General features: G+C 39.1%; 1 protein-coding gene across 2 annotated transcripts in view; it reads left to right on the forward strand.

Annotated features, from left to right (window-relative positions):
* Positions 1-22,860, forward strand: part of LOC124861374 (neural cell adhesion molecule 2-like) — a 715,631-nt gene that overhangs the window by 213,701 nt on the left and 479,070 nt on the right. For both annotated transcript variants that reach the window (XM_047355064.1, XM_047355063.1), the window contains exon 4: positions 931-990. The gene's annotated coding sequence lies outside the window, so the exon portion shown is untranslated. The remainder of the gene's footprint in view (positions 1-930; positions 991-22,860) is intronic.

A 22,860-nucleotide genomic window follows, 5' to 3' on the forward strand; every position in this document is an offset into this window, starting at 1 on the left:
GATTAAACCAAGTTTTCACAGACAGACAGAAGACTAAATATGACATTTGAAGGAGCCTGCGGTGATAAGAAATAATGTTGGATGGTGTGCAGGGGTTAAAACATGCATTTAAAGTCATTGAAGCAATCAGAGAAGCTAATTTATAATAAGCTGGTAATGAGTTAATGAGGCCTGTAATGCAGAAAAATGAAGCCACCTTGTGGTGTTTGCATGTTGTTAAATGATATTTGCATGTTGCAGTTATACTTCCTTCTTGAACATCGACTTGTCCTCATCTTAAGTGTCTTGAAAAGCAGAAACTGCTGGGGTTTATGGCTGCAGCGGAAAAGTGGGCAATTAACAGGCAGTTCTTTTATATTGCAGCAATCAGAACAGTTTGCTCCCAGATAGTCTCTATGAAATTGTGTTTGCTAGCATAGCTTTATCCAGATTGATCTATATACCAGAAAAAGTGGTTGAGCCACTACTAAGCTTAGATTTAAGTGGCTTTACAATTGCCTGATCAATTATTCTGTGTCAGTCCATGTACCAACCCAACAGGAGGTAATTCTGCACCTCCTTTCACACCGTTATGCTGCTCCGTGTTACTGTCAGTAAAAGCTACAGGGAGTGCTTTTGCAAAGTTTCTCCCTGCTGGGAAAAAGTGTGCGAGAAGTACTTTTTATTTGTCATTGTTTGAAGAACAAAAGCATTTCTCCACAGAGTAGTTTAGAACATTCCTACAGCAACTCATGAAACATAATGTTTTCAGTCCTGTTCCATGATAAAACTTTCTGTGTGCCGTAGCATGTACAGAAAACTAATTTCACACAGGAAGAGCTTTTCACCAAACATGGTGAAACCTAGGTTAAAAATAGCCTGATTAGGTAAAAGTGATCTGGTCCAGGCGGAAGAATAACGTAAAAGAAACAATTTTTGCTTCTGTTACAGGAAGTGATGAAAGGTCTCAGATGCAGACACACAGAACCGATGCAACAAGATCAGATCAAGGTAAGACAACTAAATGGTTAAATAGGAGAGGTGATTAGTATTTAGATGCAATGAAAAGCAAGAAACGGGGACAGTATTAACAAAAGGAGACATTATGCCCTGTGGGATAAAATCCAACGTTGCAAATAATATAATAAATAGAAAACGAAAATCACAGATTATTATATTATGAATTACTTTCACCTGCTTGGCTATAAACTAAGCATGCAATATTTTAAATAATTAATAAACTTGTCTGATTGTTTTTTAGGAAAGGGATGTACAAATCATTGTAGATCAAATACTTATTAGGGGGTTCTGCATATTTACCTTACTTAAAAGAATCCAGTTTGCACACAGCTTTGTACTTGATTTGAAAAAGAATAGCAAAAATGTTGTCTCTGCTCCGCAATGAGAAGAGGATTTAGATCACTTTTTTTGTTGAAAACACTCGCTGTTTCTAGCCATGTTCAGCGTAGTAATTGCAAGCAGATTTGGGTGCACTTTTAAATCAAATTTGCTGGACAGATGTGGTCCTATTTACTATGAAACTAAAGAAAAAGCAAAAAGCCTTTTTTTGAAAGACGAAACCTTTTTGTTAGACCTAATAGTTTTTATTGTAAGATGATTTTTGTTTATCTGTAATAATTTTGTACTAATTAAATAGAAAGAAATTCACCATCTGCGTCAACCATCCATGCTCACCGGCCAAATTAGTATCATTCCTAAACTGCGGTCCGGGGCCCACAAGTGGCCCCTACACCGCAGTGGTACCAAATAAAACAAGTGTGATGGTGTGGAGCGGCATCTTTCTCAAAGGTTAAACAGGCTTGTCATCATTGGAGGCATTTTTAATGGAGGTAGAAGGCTAGATGACCAGTGATAATCCCATAGTCTCACTCTTTGGGACTGATCTCTGTCCTCCAAGGTGTCAACATTCTTCCCTTTATCTACATCAAGAATTTTGGAGTGGAGATGATGGAATGACCGCATTCCTAACATCAACCTTACTGAGCACTTCCAGAGTGCTCACAGAGTGACCAGCACCACTACACTGGTTGAGTTGTGGCAAAAGCAACTTGGAGAAGGGGATTCTGTCCCACGGCAGTGTGTGACTAAGCTGGTGACCAGCATGATGACGTTCCAGCTTCTTTTGCTTCTTCAAACCTCAAGCCTCCAATGGAGTAAACGATTAAACGAGACGATTTGGGAAGTTTTAATCAACTGAACTTTGCTGCTCAACCCACAGATGCATTTTTCTTCATGTACATGAACAGGAGATGTAAGATTTAAAGCCAAAAAGTAGGTAAACAGTGGAACAGGTCGGCTGTGTTTGATGACATCTCAGACCTTTCTCGAGACAAACATTTGCATCCAGTTTAGTAATTCTGCTTTCAATTGGTTGACACTCAGTTTTTTTGCTTTCATTGTGAAAATGCAATGTTTTTTTCCTTGGATTTATGCAGCCAATTATGATGTGAGGTGGGGCAAGCTTCAACCGAAAAATCTTTTACCCGTGTTTCTAGCTCTGACAAAAGAAAACCACATCTTCTAAATCAGAAAATCCTCTATCTTCTCATTAGCTTCAGTTAAAGTGGAGCAAAATAAGCTAAATATGCTCTAAAATATGTTTTCTAAAAACTGTAAGTTCAAGCTGCCGTTTTTGCTTTTCAATGGTTTTTTTTTTTCTAATGAACTTGATAAAAGTTATTCAAATGTAGATGAAAAGCATATTTTTCTTGTTCCTAAAGTACAGGACACCTGTGTCTTCTATTGTACAAGGCAGCATGTTTCTGATAGTTCCTGTGTTTCTGTTAATGACTTGTTATTGGTCTCAGTGAAAGACGTGCAGAGACAACAGAAAGAGCACCAGTATAACCGACATCTGCTGTCAAGGTCAAACACATCCGTCATGAGCAGAAAAGGTTCACACATTACTGGAAATGGAGTCGTTAGTCTTGCTGACATTTCTCGTTCAATATTTTGGATCATTGTGTGGGATAACAGAGCAGATATAATCACGTATTTGATCCATTTATACAAGCCAAGGCACTAAACTTACTTTTTTAAGCAAATACAAATTTGGTGACATTCTCAAGCAATGGGAACCTGTGGTTGGGCTTTCTTGCTTTTGACATTCTCCGTAAAACCCTCTTGGAGAATTATTTAGCCAATGAGACGAGCCTTCACAAGGGGGAAATTCCCCAACATCCTGTCAGTCATGCCTACACCGGTTCAGCTTTGTTTCATTTTAAATGCCAAAACAAGAGTACACCCGTGTCTTGGCAGCTGAATTCAGGTTATTTCATGGTGCAGTCAAAGACAAGACTTTTAATTCAATGTTTGTTTTCTAATATTTCTCTCTTTTTTTGGGTTTGGACCACTTTAATAACCATTTTAATAACCCACATCCACGTAGACCCACTCGGCCAGGATTTAGTAAGTTACCATTCTGCTTAATTAGAGATTTTCTTTGCAGGGGAAGTCATAACAAATCCAAGTCCTGCCTGTAAAACTTTAATTAATCATGATGGAGTTAGCTGCACTCTTTATCATAATTTCCCTGCTTTGCTGTTTGTGTCGTGTTCGTTATTCTGCAACAAGGATGTATGTAGTCTCACCACAGCTTGACTCCAAGCCTGGTGCATTTTAAATACTGATGAGGTTGGTTGTCTTGTAATTATTTGCTTCCAAAGCACCCGTGTGTAAAAAACATCATGTAATAGAGTGCAGGAAGGCCTTTCTGCAGGGAGTTTGGAGCATGTTCACCATGTACATGTCTGGGTTTTCACGCCCATCGTCCAAAGACATGCATGTTAGGTTAATTGGTCTCTTTAAGCTGCATGGCCTCTTGCCCCTTGCCTGCTGCACATTGCCACCCTTGATGACACACATCTTCCTTCCTTGAATTTCATGTGCTCTTTTGTTTCCCATTTTGAAGGGTGGCTTAGATAAATTGATCATGTCTCCTTAGGGAAATAGGAAGTCATGGATTTCAAAATTAAAACCTCTGAAAAAAATTTATTTACTTTTATTTGTATAGGAGTTTTTAGGTGTGCAAGTGGCACCGCATATTTGTATTGTTATTTCCAATGATTTTTGTTCCCAACAATGTACTTAAATTTTGTCAGTGTGAGATTATGCAACAAAAGATGAGTTTCTGTTATTGCTTTGTCCACCTCTTTACCAGGGATGCAAATGAGGGCAAAGCTGCATAAGAGCAGAACAGGAAAGCCAATTTGGTAGTTTTAACTTTTTATTAAGCTAAAAATGAAAAATGAAAAGATTTTTACTAGCCAGCACAGCAGAACATGCCTCACTCTTTGGAGTTTTGTTTATTTTTTTTATTTGTTGCTCTAACTGTGACGGTAAAAATGAATCACTCCTAGGGGTTTTTAAATTCACAGAATCACCGATTCGGTTGTTTGTGTCAGCTACCATTAAGGCAAGGCAAGTTTTTTTTTTTTATATAGCATCATTCATGCACAAGGAAATACAAAGTGCTTTATGGGACTTTAAAGGAAAGAAAGAAAATAAAGCATAAAGAAACAAATGCTTTAAACAGTTCATTAGTCAGGTTATTTTCATCAAAGGCTGCAGTGAAGAAAAATGTTCTAAGTCCTGGTTTAAAGGAACCAACAGTTTGTGCAGATCTCATGTTTTCAGGTGGTCTGCTCCAAAGCTGAGGAGCATAAAAACTAAATGTTTTTCATCCCAAAACCATTTGGTGCTTTATAGACAAGAGTTTTAAAATCTATTCTTTGACAAACAGGGATCCAGTATGGAATATTTCCTGGTGTTGATCAGGACTCTGGCAGCAGCATTTTGGATGAGCTACAGCTGCCTGATGGATTATTTCTAGAGACCAGTAAAGACACTGTTGCAGTAATCTAACCTGCAGAAAATAAAGGGAGGCACCAGTTTTTCTATTTGCTGCTTTGACTGGAAACCCTTTATAATGGCAACATTTTAAGATGATTTAGTAATGGACTTTATGTAGTTCCTAACATTTAGATCGGACTATAAAACCACACTAAGGTTCCTCCAATGCTCTTTAGTTTTTAGCCCCAAGGTCTAGCTGAGCATTGATCTCTGTCCTTGCATTTTCTGCAATGAAAGGCTTCTGTCTTATTTAAGTAAAGACAGGCAGCATTTAGTAAAAATGTGTACTGTTTTAAAAAAAAAAATGTTTTGCTTGGTTTTCTAAAGTAGAAAAGGTTATAGTTAATCATCAAACAATCTTTGATGAGATGTTGAGCTAAAGTCTACATTGTAGGCATTAGATTTTTTAATTTGCGCTTTAAAAACTGATGTCAAGAAACATATTCCTAATATGGAGATTTTATTAACACCCAGAATGCTTTTGAGTCAGCACTCAAATTAGACAATTTCGGTGCTATAAAACCTTACCGTCCATATCGTGCAACTGAAGAAATTTTGAGTTTGATACACATTCAGTTAGAAAGCAAACCTTTCTAACAAAGGCAACATTATTATGTGTACTGGTTCAGTAGTTAAAAACAGGTAGAGAATCCAATGCATTCAGGCATCTAGAAGTGAAGATGGCTTGCTATTTTTCAAACTGTGCATGAGATTGAGGGAAGAAATGCGATTTAAGTGGAGTTGAATGCAGCCTGGTGATCATGCCAGCTGGGTTTGTGTTTCAGAAACGGATTATTTATTGCAATTTTCATTCAACCATCTTGGGTTGACTGTGAATGGTCCAAAAATGAGGAAAGAAATCCAGTGAGCTGCAGTTGTGTGGACAAACTCCTTGTTGTTGAAGGAGGTCAGTGGTTTAAGATACCTTCGTTACAACCAGGGTATGTGATGTACCATCTCTGAATATAGTGAACCTTGAAGCAGATGGACTACAGCAGCAGAAGACCACACAGGGTGCCTCTCCTGTCAGCTAAGACCATGAAACCGAGGCTACAGTTCACACAGGTTTGAAAAATGTACCCAGATCCGAGGAGTCCTAATTTTAGTCGCAACATTTTGATGGGAGGATTAGAACAGCATGAAAGCATGGATCCATTCTGCCTTGTGTCAGCAGTTCAGGCTGGAGGTGGTGGTATCATGGTGTGAGGGACATTTTGTGGCCCATTAGTACCAATTAAGCCTGGTTTTGAAATCACAGCCAGAACGGAACAGAATTTTAATATTATTAAATTATTTATAAGTTTCCTAACCCACATGCAGCAATCACTCAGGGATGAGATTTATTTACAACAGCAAAATGTGCCAGTATACAGTGCCTTGGAAAGTATTCAGCCCCCTTGAACTTTTCAACCTCTTGCCACATTTCAGGCTTCAAACATAAAGATGTAAAATTCTAATTTTTTGTGAAGAATCAACAACAACTGGGACACAATTGTGAAGTGGAATGAAATTTATTAGATGTGTCAAACATTTTTAACAAATAAACTGAAAAGTGGGGCATGCAATATTATTAGGGGCCCTTGCATTAATACTTTGTAGCGCCACCCTTTGCTGCAATTACATACACTGACACTAATTATTAAGGAGGCTAAATGTGAGCAGGGCTCTCCATTTTCAAATCCAAAAGGTACTTGCTGCAGAGGCTGGCTGGTTATTGGTTTTTAAATTTGGAGAGGGAGTCTGACCCAGTAACTACTGAAATGGATTTATGATAACAGGAAATTGCTTGGAAATTTAGAAAAAAATATCTATGACGTTCTTTATCAGTTGTAGAGGTCTACAACAATTTAATTTGTACAGCCAAAACCGTTCGTTTAAATCAAGCTACGTTGGACAAGTATATAATAACTTTACTGGCTTTAGAAATGTTAGACAGGACATGACACGCCATTGGCTCATTAGCAATGGCAGCCTTTCTCACGCCTCACACACACACCTGAGATATTAACTTCAAAAAGGTTTCTTTATGGTTTTCCTTGAAATGTTCCGATAGTCTTTGGTAGAAGTTTTGTTGTTGTTTCTACATCACCACACCTAAAAACTAAAGTATATATAGATTTCCCTAGTACCACCATATCTGATATTTTAAAACAGTGGTACAACAGGACTTGGAGGATTGACAAAGTTTTTGGAGTAGTTCTGGTAGGTTGGCCTTCCTGGGAAGGTTCTGCTCCAGTTCATGTTTTCTCCATTTGTGGGTAATGACTGTCACTGAGGTTCTCTCTAAAGATTTTACCTTAGAAATTACTTTGTGACTCTTTCCAGGCTGATGGATGTCAACAAGCTCGTTTTTCACCTGTTTTGGAATCTCTATAGATCGAAACACGAAGTGATGCTTTTTGAGATCTTTTAGCCAAATTTGTGTTGTCTCACAGGTTTTCTGTGATTTTAATAAGTCTGGATGTTATCAGGCTGGGATGTGGCTTGTTAAAACAAACCACAAATAGCCGCTAGAAAAAATATATTACAAAAACTTGCAAATTAAGTCAGGAGTAAGTGTTAGGAGTGCTCTACCACAGAATATTGACCCTACTGAAAAATGGCACATTTTTCTTGTATGTCAGGGTTTAGGTTTGCAGAAAATGGCATAAAAATCACATAACAAGTTAATATTACTGGCTTATATTTATTTAATACAAATGTATATGTTGAATTCATCAAAACCTTTTAATGCAGGAAAACCTGTCTAACAGATATTAACCAGATCTTAATACGTAGAAAGACGCCTGATATTATTTTCTCCTCACTGTCTGACAATAAACTAAATATTTCCCATTTTATCCCAGTTAGGATCACTAAAATTACTCAACTTTGCTTAATGCCAGATGTAACCTGTGTTTAGTCAGATGACTAACTTTTCCGTGGCCCAACCCCTTTCTGTTCAGCTTCCTTAAAGTCACGGGTCATAGGAAACTTCCGGGTCCGTCTTCACTGTGGCTGTGGCGTGCTCTGTTGGCGTGTCTCGAACAGATTGTAAAATCTGCGCTTTATACAAACCCGATGGCATGGTGAGTCCTTTAGCACATTGTAACGATATTGTTTTATGCTTAAATGGACCGTGTCATTATTTACTAGAACTGGCGGCAATTTATCTTCTAAACTCCATTGGTGTGGTGCTGTAAATAGCCATTCGGCTGTGCATGAAGTTAAGTCACCCTTACTCCATTGAAAAGGTAAAACAAACTTTTGTTGTGTGATGGAAGCCGAATTATAGATAAAGGTTTAATATGTGCATCACAATTGTTGTTTGGTGTCCCAGTTACATTTCATGCATGTTATGATAATTTGTTTTAATTAACTTTGGAACGGCAATGAGGTTTTGTATGCTGATGGAAAAGAATATAGTTACACTTATTGCGAAACATTAAGTTTTAATTATTTTATTGTCCTACTAAATGTGATATTGAATTTGATATTGAGTGACTTTGGTCATTCAGTGTCAGTTTAGTATTATTGAAAGTGCACTTTAGCTTGATTGACTTGAAACATGTTTCTGATTTACACGAGTTACTATTTAAATCATGATTTAGTCATATAACAAATGTGGGACTTTAGAAATGAAAAATGTGGTGACCTTTAATGATTGCTTTCTGTATGTAATTTGTATAAATTTATTCATGCATTGAATGTTTAAATGGAATGAAATCTTTAATGTATGTTCTGACCTTTTAGGTCGTTTTTTTTTTTTTTGGACAAGATTCTTCACCTGGATTTATAGATGGCGAGCTAGAATCATGAACTTATATTGATGGACTTTGAATTGAGCTTTGTCACTCAATCCATTTTTGTTTATTGTATAGTTATCTGCACCAGTCACTTTAATACATGCACCAAAACTAAAACTGAGTTTGCTGCTTCTTGGTTTTTACCCCTCAGGCTCTTTAAAAGAACAATCTTCTGATGCTGCATTTGTAGCCCAGTCAAATTGCCTAGTCTTTAAGCGTTATACAGAACGACAGATTTTTTTGTCATCTTCAAATTGAGAATTCCTGACCTTTTAGGTTAAAAAGAGGTGAACCTGTGGATGTATTTTAAGGCAACCCCTTAAACACACTGCTTGCTTCTGTGACAACATGGAAACATTAAAACAAATCAGATTACAGGAAGAGACGTGTAGACTTCCACAGGTCTTGTTCATCTGGGCAAACAATTAAATTATATATAAACACTATGGGAATGTCCAGCCATCATCCTATTCACTGAGGAGATGGGTTCTGAGCTGAATGTGAAACATACGAATAAACCCCAACAAAATAGCAGAAAACCTTTTAAAGATGTCAACTAAAGCTGATTATTATCCACAGTGAAACCTGTATCAAAATGGACTGGAAGGACACTCCAAACTGGAAGCCATTACTCCATAAAATCCAGATTGTTTGCAAACACACTCAGGGACCTTCATTTTTTTTTTTATATGTCCTGTGGTCGGTTGAAACCAAAATATAATTGGTTGACCTTATGAATCACCTTTACATTAACAGGAAAGAGAGGGAAAACCATCTCATCTGCAAAGTACGGTGGTGGCAATATCATGTTGTGGGGATATTTTACTGCAGGAGTGACTGGTGACCTTTACAGAATAGATCTCAAGACTTCAGACAGGAAGGTCTTTTAAATGGACCCTAAGGATACCAACGGATTAGTTGCAAAGTGGCTAAAGGACAACACAGTCAATGTTTTGGAGTGGCCGCCATAAAGCCCTAATCTCAGCACTATAAAAGGAGAGCTGGAAGAGTGTGTCTAAGTAAGGCAGCCTACAAACTTGACCCAGTTAGACCAGTTCTGTCAGAAGAAATAGCCCAAAATTACAGAAAACTGTAAACTTAAAACAATCCTGTTTGAAAAGGCAGTTCTAGCAAATACCAAGAACACATATCCATGTTTTAAAATTATTTTTAGGAGGTAAGTATTCTGTTAAAGAGTCTCTTAATATTCAGGCGTTTATCAAACTGAAATATGTTCGGCAGAAATATAACTATACTGTGGGACTCTCAGCTCAGACTCTGCTGCCATATTAAGATTCAGCGAGGCGATAATCAGTTGAAATAAGAAGCTTTCAAAGTTCAAAATGTGAAGTCACATGTCCACATGTGTCACTAAGACTATGTGCCCTCAGCGCTCTCAGTAAATCCAGACGAGCACGGCTTGGAGTGTGAATCAGGGCAGCGTTATCACGCTGTCAACACACACTGAAGCCTAAATCCCATATTATCCAACCCTGGATGCTCTGAAGAAGAGGCTCTGGTCAGTGAGAAGAAGCAGCTGTCCTCTGAGTCACCCTTTGCGTCTGCATTGTAAATGTTAAGTTGATGTGTTCACATCAAAGAGTGCTGCGCTTCAGCGCTTCCTCAGCAGCGACAATTCTCCATGAAGTGGTCGACAAAGCTCACAAATTATACATACTGCAGATGCTTTTATTTCCTAACATCTGGTGCTTACTATTTGATGCATCTTAGTGGGACGTATGAAAACACACAGAAGCAAAGTCAATACTGTACAGTGTCCATGCATGAATATTATGCAGCCTTCTTTGCATTCAAGGAAAATCTTTTAATGCACCAAACTGTAAAAAGCACTTATTGTCACACTTAGAGATGCATGCAGGCTTTTCAACCCCAGGTTCTTCAGCACACAGTCAGGCTTTAACCCTCGGGATGGATGAGCGTGTTGGCATGAAAGTTTGATTTATCCTCGTAATATCCATCAGGTCAGTGGGACCTTGGGAATGCTGGGCCATAAAATCAGGGCTCTGGCTGGGCCTTTTTAATACAGTCTCAGTAAAATGGCTGAAGGTCAATGGCACTCTCACTCAATCAGATAGAAACAGCTCGCGCAGCCGGAGCAACTCTTGTAGCGTCAGAGTTGGGACGATACACTGCCAGAAGCAGCACTGAAAGACGACTATTCTCCTGGTAGAAAGAACGAATGGGAGATGTTCAGAGCTTAAAGCACAGTAATTACAGTTAGATGCCTTCCCTGTGGTGAAGCCTTTAATTTAAAGTAGAAAGTATGACTCGGGACAGAGAAATACTGAAAAGGTCATTAAGGCAGCTGGAGAAACATTAGATGTTTTGTTTTTATAAGATTCAAGATATGCAAAAAATTCCCAACAGTGAATTCAGGTGGCAACTCAAACCATTTGGGCATCTAGACATTGTGAAGACTACTTGCTGAAGTTTAAACCAAGCATCAGGATGTGGTGAAATAGGAGGAATTATGACCAGAACCTCCAAGGGGTTAATTTGACCCTCTTAGTGTCTTAAATTGAACCAACTGTGGATCCTTCTTCGTGACTTTTCTTATAACCTCTCTTCAGTTATAGGATATTTGCAACATAAACTATTCTAATTAGGACCATGTATGCCTACAAGCACCAAGGGAAGACATTTTGACCCTATAGAAACATTGTTAGTTGCTGCTGCACACACAGCGATGTCCAAACACTTTATGCATCCAAAACTCCCAGGGTATAAATCTTTGCTGTTTTGGTTTATTGACTGAACAATAGATGGTTATAGAAACATATTGTTCGTGACCATGCCCATGTCTTTATGACCACAATGTTCCTGCAGCAGGATAATCCACCGTGTGTCACAGATCTCAAATCATCTCAGATTGGTTTCTTGAACATCCTGTAGAGCAGCTTTGGGATGTGGTGGAACAAGAGATACACATAGGAACTGTTGAGCCCACAGAACAGCAGCAGCTGTGAGATGTTCTCCGGTCAAAATGGGGCAAAATCTCTGACTCCTTACCACAAAAACATTAAGGCAGTTCTGGATCTAAGTCCAACTCATTTCAAGCAATGTGCGCCTAATAAAGTGTCCGCTGAGTGCATGCAAGCTTCACCAGTCTGGACGTTGAAGATCTAAGTCTTTAAGCCTCTGTGAATAATAAAATCAAAGACTACACTAAACAGATCCAGGAAGCATCTGGTGTACTTAAACATCAAAACCAACCAGTTAATTTAGATGCTGCTGTATATTTTAATGCAAACTGAATTTTCCTTGGATCTGTAGTACCTGCTGCTGTTTCGGATCCTTTTTTAGAAGCTCAGGACATGTAAAGGCCCAATTAACGTTGCATGGTTGTAAGTAATTTTCTCACAGGTACATGGAAACATATTAGTGTTACAACAGGAGGAAAACGGTGGATATAAAACATGACAGGAGCTGCATTATTTAATAATGTTCTCTGTGGTCTAATTACTCCGGAACTAAATAAAAGGTTTTGGTAAAATGTTTCTCCCTTAAATACCTTATTTACGCTGTTGCCTTCATTGCAACAAGCTCTAAATAACAGAGACAAACCTGCTTCACCTCTCAGAGTTGTCAAGATTTCTTAATGGCAAGTAGAAGCACTTTGTGACAGCCAACATCTCCAATCACCTGACATCAAGCCCACAGAGATATGAGTTGAGGAACGTTTCCTCAGGTTTGTACCCTGAATGAACAGTCAGTGACAGTTTCTATGAATGTGCATATAATCTTTGCTGTATCAGCTGAATGGAAAGCTGTTCTTTTTGTAAGGCTCATCAGCCGCTGAAGTCTTTGTGGTAAACCTTTGACCCACTCTTGTTCACATCGTTTCTTCAGCTCATTGAAGCTTGCAAACCTCATTTTTCTGCAGGACTCTCTTAAGGACCTGTCTACAGCATTTCATTCAGGTTGCCAAACCTTTATTCTTTCCTTTTTCAGCCACTCTGCTGCACTTCGCTACTGTGTTTTGGACCATTGCCCCGTTAATAAGCCAGTTTAGATCAAACTTCATTTGTAACACTGATGGCCTCACACTCCACTCCAGAATACTTTGGTATACAAAGGAGTTTGTACTCGACTCAATAACTGCAGGTGCTCAAAACAAGCCCAAATCATCAGCTTTCCACCACCGTGCTTGACAGCTGGTACGAGGTGTGTTTTGGTTTCTCTAAGATGGCCAAACATCTCTACTTTCTATAGCCCTTCCAAACATGCTGTTGTTTTTCTAAGCTTTGCACAGACCTGCCATATTATGGGACAGCCACCACTGGCTTGATTGGCAGCAGTCCTAAATGTTTCACACTTGGGAATATTGAGTGGTAAGGTGGAAATATTTGTTGTGTATTGGGGAGGGGGTTGCTGATGTGTGGGGTTACGTATGATAGGGAAGAGGGGTTGGCGCTAAGACGTTTATGCTGGTGATTGTTTGTGTCATGTAGATCTGGGGGATGTTTGGTATCCTGAAAATAGGTAAGATTATTTTGTAGAATGGATACCAGAAGAAAGCAAGGATGTTACCTTGGAAAGTTTTCTTCAGTTTAAATCTAATTGACTTACATTAAAACATATACATTTTCTTAGACTTTATAAAAACAAGTGGCAGCATCCAATCCTTTTCCTGGAAGTGGACCGAATCACTTTTGCTCCTGATGATTTTCCCAGTCTTCTTTTTATGCTTGAAGCTGTGGAGTTTTTTTCTAAGCTCTTTGTTCTGGTGTTTACAGCTGTAATTGCAGTTTATCTGTACTGCCTGTACTTTGTGGTGTCGGGGTACAGTTTTTCCATCATTTCATCCCCAATTCATATTGTACCTTGAAGAGTAAAGCTGAGTTCAACTGAATAACCAGCTGGTGTAAATAGTTTCTCGTCATTACATGTCTAGAGGTAAAACGTTTGCTTTCATAGATTTGATTGAGCAGTGGGACTGAGAAATGCTTTTTAGGCTGCAGAATGCTTTATTAAATAATTGTTGTTTTTCTGAATTTGGCTCCCCTGCAAGGCCTTGATGGCTGGCTATCTTCAACTTCTCCTGGAAGTTATGTAAACATGATGCTCTGCTCCCTCTGCCCCCTCCCTTCCCTGAAGACATCTGTGGACCTGCTCAGAACTTTGTGGCCGGTTGATGAACCTTCCAACGTACCATCAAGGACAATGGCCTCTGTGACAGTGCTTAATGGACTTACTTTGCACACACTCACATGCACACACACACAACCCAAGATAAACATATGCACCCCCTCACACCACCTTCACTGGATCCCCTGCATGATGTTGTTTCGTATATATGTTGCTTCTTTGTGCTGAGGTTTTTTTTTGCAATCTCAAACTGTATCCTGCTAAGGATAAAGTGTGAAATATGATTTTTTTCCCTGTTCTTACCTAATGTGGTCTCTTTTCTCATCTACCTAAATGTGTGATTTCATTACTTTACTTTTTGTAGATTTTCAGATTTCTAAGAAGGATTACCAGTGACAGCCAAACATTATTAGTATTTAAAAAGTTTGGACTAAAACCAGTGACCCAGCTTATTTGAATGATGGGAACACAACTGCCTCATACCAGCGACCTCAAGGATTAATATTATCATTTTTCTTCTAGCACAGGATTAATTCCTTACCACAGAGGACTTAATCATCTAATTACCTCTATTAGAAAGATTGGATTAGAACCAGCTCTTACCAGTAAACTCCCAAGGATTATTAGTGTCATTTGATTTGTTTTTCTGTTTGATTTTCTGTATCATTGTATTGTTTTTCCTCGTGTACAGTGCTTTGAGTGCCTTGTTGCTGAAAAGCGCTTCTATAAATAAACTTGACTTGACTTATTTAACGAAAATTGGTTTAAGCAACGCTGTGGCACAAGATTGTGTTCAATATAAAAAATGGAAAATGTCAATCCTTGCAAACGTTCTTGAATGCACAAATGATAAAAATTAAAGCACATTGACCTGTTTCTCATAAGAAAAATAAAACAAAAATAACATTGTTATTCATTGGCACTGGCAGGAAAACAAACAAAACATATTTCATTCTAATTACTGAGATCAAGCGTCGATGACTAACAATGTTTCTGAAACACATCTCCAAGTGAAAAAGCCCAACAGCTGCACTGTTTTTATGATCCCACTCCATCACTATCTGATGACTTATTGAGGTTTTGCGTGTTGGTGGCATGTTGTGTTTTTGTTGGGCTGCTGAAATTAGAACTTAATTCAGAGCGGAGCGACACATGCTTTCAGCCCGAGTGGAAAACAAAGATCTGCAGAGAAAGGCGATCGTTATGATTAATTGCTTGTGCATTTCAGTCTTGGAAATGAATAAAATGTGATATTGAGGGTTTAATTAGAAATAGAGCTTTAAATCTAACAACCAAGGGGGATAAACAACCTATCTAAAAATCAAGGGGGATAAAACAAATGTGTATATCTACTTTTAATTTCTCTCATACACAGTTCTGTAGGGTTATAGTTTTTTTTATTTGGTAGTACTTTTTGTTTTTAGTAAAAACAGTAAATAATATGGAAACAAGAAACTCCACAGTAACGTTTATAGTTCAGTCATCATGGATATGTACAGGTCCTTCTCAAAAAATTAGCATATTGTGATAAAGTTCATTATTTTCCATAATGTCATGATGAAAATTTAACATTCATATATTTTAGATTCATTGCACACTAACTGAAATTTTTCAGGTCTTTTATTGTCTTAATACGGATGATTTTGGCATACAGCTCATGAAAACCCAAAATTCCTATCTCACAAAATTAGCATATCATTAAAAGGGTCTCTAAACGAGCTATGAACCTAATCATCTGAATCAACGAGTTAACTCTAAACACCTGCAAAAGATTCCTGAGGCCTTTAAAACTCCCAGCCTGGTTCATCACTCCAAACCCCAATCATGGGTAAGACTGCCGACCTGACTGCTGTCCAGAAGGCCACTATTGACACCCTCAAGCAAGAGGGTAAGACACAGAAAGAAATTTCTGAACAAATAGGCTGTTCCCAGAGTGCTGTATCAAGGCACCTCAGTGGGAAGTCTGTGGGAAGGAAAAAGTGTGGCAGAAAACGCTGCACAACGAGAAGAGGTGACCGGACCCTGAGGAAGATTGTGGAGAAGGGCCGATTCCAGACCTTGGGGGACCTGCGGAAGCAGTGGACTGAGTCTGGAGTAGAAACATCCAGAGCCACCGTGCACAGGCCTGTGCAGGAAATGGGCTACAGGTGCTGCATTCCCCAGGTCAAGCCACTTTTGAACCAGAAACAGCGGCAGAAGCGCCTGACCTGGGCTACAGAGAAGCTGCACTGGACTGTTGCTCAGTGGTCCAAAGTACTTTTTTCGGATGAAAGCAAATTCTGCATGTCATTCGGAAATCAAGGTGCCAGAGTCTGGAGGAAGACTGGGGAGAAGGAAATGCCAAAATGCCAGAAGTCCAGTGTCAAGTACCCACAGTCAGTGATGGTCTGGGGTGCCGTGTCAGCTGCTGGTGTTGGTCCACTGTGTTTTATCAAGGGCAGGGTCAATGCAGCTAACTATCAGGAGATTTTGGAGCAACTTCATGCTTCCATCTGCTGAAAAGCTTTATGGAGATGAAGATTTCATTTTTCAGCACAACCTGGCACCTGCTCACAGTGCCATAACCACTGGTAAATGGTTTACTGACCATGGTATCACTGTGCTCAATTGGCCTGCCAACTCTCCTGACCTGAACCCCATAGAGAATCTGTGGGATATTGTGAAGAGAACGTTGAGAGACTCAAGACCCAACACTCTGGATGAGCTAAAGGCCGCTATCGAAGCATCCTGGGCCTCCATAAGACCTCAGTGCCACAGGCTGATTGCCTCCATGCCACGCCGCATTGAAGCAGTCATTTCTGCCAAAGGATTCCCGACCAAGTATTGAGTGCATAACTGTACATGATTATTTGAAGGTTGACGTTTTTTGTATTAAAAACACTTTTCTTTTATTGGTCGGATGAAATATGCTAATTTTGTGAGATAGAAATTTTGGGTTTTCATGAGCTGTATGCCACAATCATCCATATTAAGAAAATAAAAGACCTGAAATATTTCAGTTAGTGTGCAATGAATCTAAAATATATGAATGTTAAATTTTCATCATGACATTATGGAAAATAATGAACTTTATCACAATATGCTAATATTTTGAGAAGGACCTGTATGTGATTTATTCTAAGAACCAGATGTAAAACTGAGTGTTTTAAGCTGAACACGTTTGTCTATGTTTGATGCTTTTATTTTGAAGTAAAAAATAAAGAAGTTTTTGAGTTTTAGCCATGTGTTGTTGACAGTCACATGTGAGAGACTTCTCATTGAGCCGACCCACAGCACTATGTTACAAATACATTGACAAAGCCTAAAACAACCAGTTGTTTAAAATTATTTGAGAGAACAGTTTGAGATAACTGAGAATAATGATGGTAATGTTGGCACCTGATGTGTACCATTCTGTTGGGGATGGGCATAGTAACGTGACGTAGCTAACTACGAAGCAACCATCTGTAATTTGGCTAATCGCCTGCAGAATACCCGCCACTGAAATGATTTCCATGGATAAAACTTTAGGTATTTCAATGAGGTAACTGTTTGAAATCTGTGGACTTTTATTTTGAAGGTGCATTTTTTTCTGGAAGAAGTCATAAACTAAACTAAAGGGCTATTCCAAAAGTATCAATGGGTCTGGATTGCATTCGATTACCTGTAGTTCAACGCCTGAAACCTAACCTAAACTTTTTAATTATACAGTGAACAGGGATGCTGTATAACGAGTTTCAGATTTATAAACATTTATTCTGTCTTTGTACATGAAAAGGAAGATTTTCCAGGGTTTTCTTTGGCATTAGGACCTCTTCAGAACCGTACCAGCATAAATCCCACACGATACGTAGTAATTAAACCTTGAGTGGAATATGTTACATTGATGTCTGGTTCTTAAAAACAAATTTCTACAAAATATTGCTAAACCTTCTCTCATCCTCGTGAACCCAAGGTCGTGTATCATTTTGTCTCAAATGCTGGATTTATTGTTAAACCCCAAGTATGCGTCGATTCATTACATATGAATAATCTTTTATCCGCCAGATATTTCTGAAAGTCCAGCTTTTGCTAATTATTTTCATAAAACTGTCATAAAGGTTTGTTGTTTAACGATTCCAACCTTAAAAAAAAGGGTTCAAATAAAAAAGTAAAAGCGCAAAATTGAGCAGACATATATTTACAATATATACAATTTTTTGACCATCACAGATTGCAGTGCAGTTACCATTCAGCCACACTGAAGAGGTCTTCTAGATAGGTTTTCTAAGTTGTTAAGTCCCGCAAAATCAACACGTTACTTCAATAGATCCTATCCAACAACATGAAGTAGGTTTGTATATCTCAAAAAGCAATACGTCATACACTGATATGAAGAAATTAATGAACAGATGAGGGAGAAAGTCATCATCATCTGTTAGTCTGGAATGGGTTATGAAGCCATTTCTAAGGCTTTCTAAGGCTTTTGGACTCCACAGAACCATTGTCCACAAATGGAGAAAGCATTAAACAGCGGAGAACCTACCAAAATTACTCCAAGAGCACATTGAAGACTCATCCAGGAGGTCACAAAATAACCCAGAGCATCTAAACCTCTGCAGGCCCGGGCACATAGTTCACTCTGTGGAGTAAACACTGGAACAGTTTGAATGTGTGTGCTGCTCACACCTCAAAGGAGAAAGGTATGTTTTTCAACAAATGTCTGTATGAAAATTCAAATGGCGTCTGTAAATATAAAGGAACGTTTTTAGCTCTACATAAATACATTAGTAACGCTCATGAGCCTTTAGAGATTATACATCCAGTTAATGTTTTTCAGCAATACTGAGAGATTTATTTTTCCTTTCTCAGCTGGAGACCTGCTATGCGAGTCCTAATGTTGTGTTTATGAAATGGAAGATTTTTGGAGGAAAACACATTAGCTGTTGAGATTTAGTTATAGTTTAACTGTGCTCTGGTTATTCCTCAGCCTCTGCTGCCGGTGTCCATCAGTACTAATGTTTCCTCTTGGCATTAAACACCTGCTGCTCCTGCTGCCGCTGTTGGAGAGAAATATCTGAAACTCTGAAAACTAAAGCATGGGTAGTACAGCTATTGTAGCACGATGAGGATATGTTAGAGAAAGAACTAGCTGTGGATGCTGCTGGATAAAAGATTGAAGCTTGTTTTACTGTTGGCATCAATCCTTCTGAGAGATCCAAAAAGAAAAGAGCACATTTCTCATGACAAACTCTCAGGCCTGCTTATTGTCGTTTAGAATGACCTTGTCACTCCCACTCGGCATATCTTTAAATTACATCCCACTGAGCCCCCTTAACGCCATCATTACGATTATTAATGATACATGACACAAGCCACTGCCACACCACGACCGGGAATAATGGTTTCCTTGCTGGCAGTTTCTTAGTTGGTGTGTCAGGAAGTCAAATATTGAGAGTGCTATGATATAACAATGCAAAAGTGGTGCAGGAGAATCCAATCTCATTTGTGGGTGTGCTGCTCAGAATTAAATACCCCCTCCATCTATAATTTGTTTCAAATAGATCAGCTTTACCAATATTATCTGGAGCCTGATTGAAAAGGCGCCGCTGTCCGTGGAGTAGAAATTCATCTATGGCTCCGTGGTCGAAGGCTCTGTGGGGTGTGTTCGGTCCGGCTGTAAATCACTCTTGATTATATGTAAATTATGCAGCAGATCCAGTATTACATTGTTTTTTACTCACGAGGCGGAGTGTATTACTAAACAAGACAGCTGTTCTGAATGGGAGGCTGCGGTTTGTTACTCTCACACTTTAAGTCAAATCGGCGAAAGATTCTGTCATGGTTTTATGGATTGTTTTGACCCACATGCAGAAAGCAATCAGGAGACCGATGAAGGTTTACAAGAGGTTTTATTTTACAGTGAGCAGGTAAAGGGAAGTGAAGCTGGAACTGGAAGACAACTGCAAGGTAAGTAGACACGGTAAGAATATATAAAGTCCAAGATGGTTAATGTAACAAAATAACAAAATCTGTCTTACTAGGGAGTGGAGTTTGATCCGCCAGGAGGGGGTGAGACAACAATGGAACTGCACGCTGAGATGAACGGAGCTGGTAGGTACTTGGACTCACTTTGAGGTACTCTGAGGTTCGGCAGATGATGGTATTGTGTGGGAGGGTGGACAGGGTTCGCTTGTTGTGGTCCGTAGTTGTTCCAGGAAAGGCACCGTCGGAATAGCCGCCAGCCAGTAACTTATGAAGCAAGGTGTTTGCAATCCTGGTATTATCCACGTGGCTAAGAAATCCTTCTGTTGATGAGGATTCTTCAAAGACGAGGTCAGGCATAGGAATCCAGTCTGCGAAGAGCAAATACAGAATTACCCAAAAGGATAAAGACAAGCTTAGGCAAACTGTGGCTTGAGTCAATACCTCTGAGGGCAACACTCTGGCGCTAAACTGCTGGCGGTCTCCATCTTAAGTACCCTCCAGGGATGATTAGGGAATATGGGACACCTGCCACCATTCCTCACGAACCCAGAGCCACCTAGAGGCCAGGCACAGTGCAACAACAACAAGACAACACACAGATCCTGACATATTCACTAAACCTGCAGGGGAACCTTGTTTGGTTGCATTACGATACATCAAGTAGTGCACCCTTTGTTAGCCTTTTAAAATTCTCTTTAAAATGTAATAAAGGTGCAATTTCTGGTGAGGAATAAATCAGGGCAACCCCACATTTATCTCCACTTAAAATGGATGAAATCCCCTACAGGTCTATCACATGGTGCACATAAAGAGAGCATCATTACTCAGCCATTTAAACCTCACACATGTAGTATGGTGCTCCTGACTGTTGGAGTGACTGTGAACAACGTGAGATCCAAAGATCTGTCTGAGACCTTCAGAGAGTAGATGTAGCAGCTTATGAGTCTGTTGTGGGATTTAAAGGGATCTCTAAAGAATGCGAAATCAGCCATTCCAGTGTATGTAGAATAGTCTGCGACTGGAGGAGATTCAGAACAACTGACAAAGCAATATTACCCTGAAAGCAGGCTGCATGATGCTAAAAGAAGTCTCCACATCCCCTAAAATTTCAAGAACCTACGGCAGGTTCTTGCTACTGTTGATATGAAAGTTCATGGCTGTAAAACCAGAAAGAGATTGAACAAGTTTAACTTTCTTTGGAGGTGTGTGAGGTGGAAACTATTGCTTTGTAGGAAAAACAAGAAGGTCGGACTGACGTTCTTTGGAGAGAATGTAGACAAAGATTAGGTCTGCTCGACAGATAACTCTAAAACTGAATTATTTGCACACCAGAAAAGAGGACATGTTTGGCATGAACCAAATACAGCAATTTGAGGAAAACACTGTGAAGCATGGCAGTGGAAGTGTTATGGTCTGGGGATGCTTTGCTGCAAACGGATCTGGCCAGCTCACCATCACTGAACCCACCATGAGTAAAAGCTGAAGCAGAACTGGACCCTGCAACATGATGACCTAAAACACACTAGTAAATCCACCAAGAACTGACCACGAATTAAGAAATGTCAAGTCCTGGGTCTAGTCAAAGCCCAGATCTTTATCTCATTTAGATTCTGCGGGGTAACATGAAATGGACAGAACTTGGAAGAAACCCCTGAAACATCTTAGAGCCTGAAGTGAGACAAAGGATCCTCAGACTGATGTCAGACTTCTAGATGGTTTCCAGAAGCATCTCACTGAAGTTATTTCACCCAAACATGGTGACCCTAGCTATTAGGGGGAAAAGGTGTCCTAACTTTTTCCTTTTAAAAAATTGTTGGTATAATTTCTTTAGTAGGTAAAACAATGTTTATTTTTGTTGTTTAAATAGAATTAAATCACTTCCCTCTTCAGACATGAAAAAATTAGACTTCAATTTTTGTAAATTTGTTGCAGGATGTCCTAATTTCTTTTACTTGATTATACGTTAAATAAGTAATTACAGACAGAAGAAGTTTCTGAAGGAGAGTTAGGAGCCGTGGAGTTTGATTGTATTTGGCTTCTTTTTTTTTTTTGCTCTTTCCGAGGCTTTTTTGTGACTTATTTTCTTTTTGGTTTGTTTTGTGCCATCGTCCTATCCTCCCATTGATTTTTCTTCTGTCAATAAGTTTGTGAATGTTCTTCTAACTTTTGAAGCTCGCGGTCCTCCTTGAACACAAAAATCCACTAATTTGCTGCCTTTATTGAAGCAATTAAACAGTGAGTTTCTTGTTTTATCTGGAGACCAGATAATAACATTTCTGAGGCTGGAAACAAATCACTGCAGCCAGGTTGCAAAATACAGAGCAAGTCCTTCTTAGATGAGAAGACATCATATTATTAGTAGCTTCTAATCGTCTGAGTGTAATGCAGTGTGGATGCTGCCAGCTATAATATTATATCAGCCTTTAACACTACTTGTTCAGTTCATCTGGATCATCTCCAGCATCTATTTTAAAATTGCCAGACCAAACAGTTATTGCGGGGTTATGATAAAATCCGTAGCCACAAAATCATCAACAAGAGATCGCTGTAACGGGTCCTTGAACAAATGTCAAGGTTTAATTAAATGAACTTTAGTTAATTTAAATTGATCTTTATATTCTACAGGCTACTAAACATGCCATACGGCCTGATCCAATTGACCAAAGTTTGTATTTGGGTCAGAATGCGGGAGGGTAGTGCATTAAGATGCTGATCTGACCTTTAGCTTTGCACAGAAAAGATAGCACCCATAGAGTCATTTAGATGTAGTCAGTAATGAGGCTACCATACAGTGGTCTTCAAAAGTAACAAGTGAGTTCCTCATCATTCACCCAGCCACCCACAGAGAGCTCCCTGCTACATATTGACTGCCTGAGGCAAAGCGTTAACATCTTCCCACATCTAAACTTTGTTTAATCCGTGAGTTTGTCGCATTTAGCCAGAGATAAAGCCGAGAACAATTTAAGGGTTCGAGGCACATAGATAAGTTTACAGAGGAAAAGCCAAGACTGACACTCCTCTGGGAGGCAGATGCTAATTTTTACACCGGGTCACATTGTGTCGTATATGTGACAACGATCTCCTGTATTCTTCATATGTCCAGGTTAAGGAGTAGGGTTGTGACTAAGAAGATTTTTCTCCCAAAGAAACTTATCGGCCTATAATCTGC

The sequence above is a fragment of the Girardinichthys multiradiatus genome, chromosome 24 (genome assembly GCF_021462225.1).
Source record: "Girardinichthys multiradiatus isolate DD_20200921_A chromosome 24, DD_fGirMul_XY1, whole genome shotgun sequence".
Taxonomy (NCBI): domain Eukaryota; kingdom Metazoa; phylum Chordata; class Actinopteri; order Cyprinodontiformes; family Goodeidae; genus Girardinichthys; species Girardinichthys multiradiatus.